The 4,713-nt window shown below is 32.6% G+C and overlaps 1 pseudogene; it reads left to right on the forward strand.

Annotated features, from left to right (window-relative positions):
* Window positions 1-4,143: 4,143 nt before the first annotated feature.
* On the forward strand, window positions 4,144-4,303 carry LOC145284688 (U2 spliceosomal RNA; annotated as a pseudogene).
* Window positions 4,304-4,713: the final 410 nt, after the last annotated feature.

The raw sequence follows: 4,713 nt of genomic DNA on the forward strand, positions 1-4,713 counted from the left end.
ATTCATAAATGACATCCCCGACAAGATTGCCTCTGAGATGGGGATATATGCTGATGACACCACACTCTATAGCAGGCACGACAGGAAAACAAACGAACATATATCTAAAGTAATGGCAGAAACACTAGAGGATGACCTCCAATCTGTAGTGGAATGGGGACAAAAATGGATGGTAACGTTCAATACCACCAAGACAAAACTGGTTTCATTCAATAATTACAAGAAACCTTCTCTACCACCTATAGCAATGGCCAACGACTCTTTATCTGAGAGTATGTCTCTCAAGCTCCTTGGCCTAACGTTCACTGGACACATGAGTTGGAACAGTTACATCGAGGGCATTGCCAGGGCCGCTGCAAGGAAGGTGGGCTCTCTCTTCCGTGCTAGAAAACTTTTAACAGCCGAAAGTATCCTGTACCTCTATGAGGCCACTATTCGCCCATGTATGGAGTATTGCTGTCATATTTGGGCCGGTCCATCGGCTACTAGTCTCTCGCTCCTTGACAGGGTTCAAAAGAGAGTCGCAAATCTGATAGGCCCTAAACTGGCATCAAAACTTCAGCCTCTGTCCCATCGTCGAAACTTTGCATCCCTCTGCCTGTTCTACAAGTATTATAATGGTGAATGCTCTAAAGAACTGCAAGCACTTGTGCCCCCACGACGTGAACACCCTCGACAGACCCGACAAGCTGCAAAATCCCACCCCACACTGTAGAGATCCCTAGATGTAAAAGATCTTTCTACTCCAGTAGTTTCTTCCCCAGAACTGCTAGACTTTGGAATTCCATTCCAGGTCACTGCTTCCCCAACTGTACTGACATGCATAAGTTCAAGTGCAACGTGAACCAACATCTCGCTGCCCTAATCCCTACATAGTACCCCAGTAGATGTTTCCCCTGATAGTAGCACCCTACACCAAAGTGGCAATGTGCCTTGTTTGGGGTTAAAATGTAATAAAAAAAAGAAAGACTGTGGTCGTCCTGTAAAGTTGATGCTTTAGGGCGACCAGATCCAGAGTTCACTTTTAACAAGCGTTCGACTTAGAACCTTTGACCAATTAGCTACGCTATAGAAAGAGATGTTCTCGCATTTTCTTTTCTTAAAATATAAACAATCTGCTTGTATGCAATTAATTTTGGAATGCCTTAATCCTACAATTCGTGTTTTTTTTTATATACTCGCCATGAGCTTACTATGTTTAAGATTAATTGTTTAGCTTATTATTATATGCTATAATAATAATGATCTACAATATAGAAATTCTCAGTTAAAATTAGCATAAATTAATGAAAAATATTGATGAATCGAGTGTTTCCTTCTTTCACACTTGGCCCATATTTTTGCTCACAAGTGTATATATATATATATATATATATATATATATATATATATATATATATATATATATATATATATATATATATATAAGTAATCTAAAGTGCCATATCGATCAATGGATTAGATGTATTATGGACGAACTAATTGTGGAGAGTCATATGAATCATATACATATATATATATATATACATATATATATATTTCATATATATATACATATATGTGTGTGTGTGTGTATATATGCATGTATATATTTGTGTAAGAACTTTAAAATGACAATAGAAACATACTAAAGTATTTGCTGCTTCTCTTTGGATTTAATCATTTCAAATCGCACTTTATTTCCTTGTGACAGATTGTATGTTGCTAAGTCTTCTGATGAGTTAAAGACATAATAGATTAACTGGTTGATATAATAATTAAATCATTGATTTTCAGTAGGATCCATATACTGTCAAGAATTGTAAATGACTAATTAAAGGAATACATTAAAAGATGGTCAAAATCATGACTTTTTATACAGTTTTCTCTCATTTATTCACTATATATATAATGCATATGTATATATGCATGTATATATTTGTGTATTCATATATATATATATATATATATATATATATATATATATATATATGGGGGGGTGTAAGTAATGGCCTGTATTCTATATTTAGCGATTTTACCCATCTTCGATGTATTTTCTTTTATTTCATTTGACATCTACAATTCCTAACAGTATTTGTTTCGTGCAGCTAAATCACTCACTTATCAATAATTATTATATCAATCAACCAATCTATTTCTGCCTTAAGTCATCAGAATAAATGGCATGTATTAATCACTGAAAAAGAATGCGTTTGGACATGATTAATTTATTTCAACATTAAGAAAGAAGACGCAAGAACTTTTTTGTTTCTTTTCATTATGTCAGATTGAACCTCGATCTACGAAACAGATACTGTGACGAATTGTAAATTTCGACGGATTTTAAGAAGAAAATATAAAGATAGACAACATCATATGACTTGCAATATAGACTGTAGGCATTTATTCATTATTTTGCCCATTTTAGATAAGGATTGCTATATTTATAAAGTAAATAATAAATATCTCCTCAGAAGTATATACATATATAGAGAGAGGAAATAAAAAGGAACATACCGTATTATGTGTTCATCAACGTTTCGTCTTTATTTCGAGACTTCCTCTGGATGAATGAGATTAAGAAACCAAAAAATATACCAGTACGAAATATTTGAAAATGTTTCACGTGCACAGTGTGACGCAGTTCTATTTAAGAGAAACGGAAAATTGATGTTGGAAATTAAAAAAGGAGGGGGGCTGGCGCTGTTAAAGAGAAGGAAATTTTTGGTGACGTCATATAGTCGTTAATTTAATTTTAAAACTATGAACGCGTTTATATTCTTATTGGGAAAAAGATATATCTGTTGAAATTCAAACATAAGTTTGTAACAGAAATGAAATGAGTGTTTTTTTATGCAATTTATTGATTGAGATTATGTGTTAATTATTACAGGGGGTGTTTGAATGGTGTGAGAAAGTTAACCTGTGTCCACAGTTAAATAACACAGTTTTAATAACAGTTTACTTATTAATGGCGCTATGTTATTGAAACCTCCACGCTGTTTAATAGTGCTTGAAATTGCTATAAACGCAGATTCCAGAAGTCTTCGGCGCGGTTTATTTTAAATAAATTTAACTACTTTTGCTTGTTTAAAGTCAAAGGTGTGGTTATGTTGCAATGAATGAGAGAATAATGCACTTAGAGAATTGCTATTTTTTATATCTCTTTTGTGTTCATTGAGCCTTTTTTCCAATGTACGCTGAGTTTCACCAACGTATTTATGATCGCAATTATGGCAAGGAATAGTATATATATACCTCCATCGGAAACCGGTTTGTTATAGAGATGGTTCGTGGTTTTAAATATATGTCTTATGGTTAGTGATGTGGTTTGTACGATAGGAATTTTTAGTCTGTTTAGTGTGTTATAGATTATTGTATTATTAGTGTGTGTAGGTAAGAAAATGTCTGTTTTGAGAGAAAGGTCTGGTGTGTATTATTTTATATTATTATTTATTCTGGAAAATATTTGTGTGGCTTTTCTCTTAGCATTCAATATGAAATATGTCGGATATTGCAAGGGTTTCAAAATGTGTGTAAGGTATATATATATATATAGAGAGAGAGAGAAAAAGATATATATAGATATAAATATCTCTCTATATATATATATCAATATATATATGCATATATATATATATATTTATATACAATAGCTTCTAGTGCTAATTACATATAATGATATATATATATATATATATATATATATATATATATATATATATATATATATATATATATAATTAGCAATGGAAGCTTTTGTATTTAGATTCATTATATAACCAGTGTAAAACATTTAGTGGTTATAAAATTTATGTAATTCCCCGTAGTTTATTTTTATTGATTACGTCATGGAAATTTTTAACAAATTTCTTAGCATATAATGAACAACTGGTGCGTGTGAATTATAGCTGAGAACTATTTACTCATATTGTTAATTGAAATAAAATATATGCCCATTTCTGTTGCTATTTGGTCCCGGGGTCCTTTTATTTTTCTACTTTCCAGATCTGTACTATCATTATATTATTACGCTTATCGCTCCGTCCGTTATCATGCTGTGCACCCCTAAAAAAGGAAAGTGGAATATTCCAAATAAACTTTGTCACCCTTTAAAATATGTTAAAAAATGGTGTCGCTGTTGAGGCAAAGCTAATAAAAATGAATATTTCTTGGCCTTTTTGCTAAGATCAAAGTGTAGTATCTGTTTTTCAGGTGTTACATTTCAATTTCTTCTCTCTCAGTGGAAGGGAAATCCTTTACGACTGAGACAATTTTTCCCCACGTTAAAAAAAACGACCGTGGTGTTTTAATGTGTCCCGTTGGGAGGCATTATAGATAGGTACTATGTTTAATGTAACAAATTGTTAATATTAAAAAAGTAACTGGAAAAAGTCATTCCTGATTTAATTACAAAATTCCCTGGAAAATGTCCGTTCTGATTTTTTTGTTGTTTACTTGCCTTCCCACAAGGGCGGAATTGGACATGGGGTCGTTTAAAAATTTAGGGGGAAACCAGCTCCCCGAAAATGGGCTGTCTTGTCAATAACAAAAAATAAGAATTGTATCAGTAATGAAGGATTTGTCCTCCATTGACCAAGACCAAATATAGGGGGATGTAAGTCACTGGAATGCTGAAACTGATAGTACACTCAGACATTCATGTTGAAGCAACGGTTACCTAATCCCTTACCGTATTAATGTTTTTATATATTACTTTCGAACAACTTTTGA

The sequence above is a fragment of the Euprymna scolopes genome, chromosome 1 (assembly GCF_053919585.1).
Source record: "Euprymna scolopes isolate OS-2025 chromosome 1, ASM5391958v1, whole genome shotgun sequence".
NCBI classification, from domain to species: Eukaryota; Metazoa; Mollusca; class Cephalopoda; order Sepiida; family Sepiolidae; genus Euprymna; species Euprymna scolopes.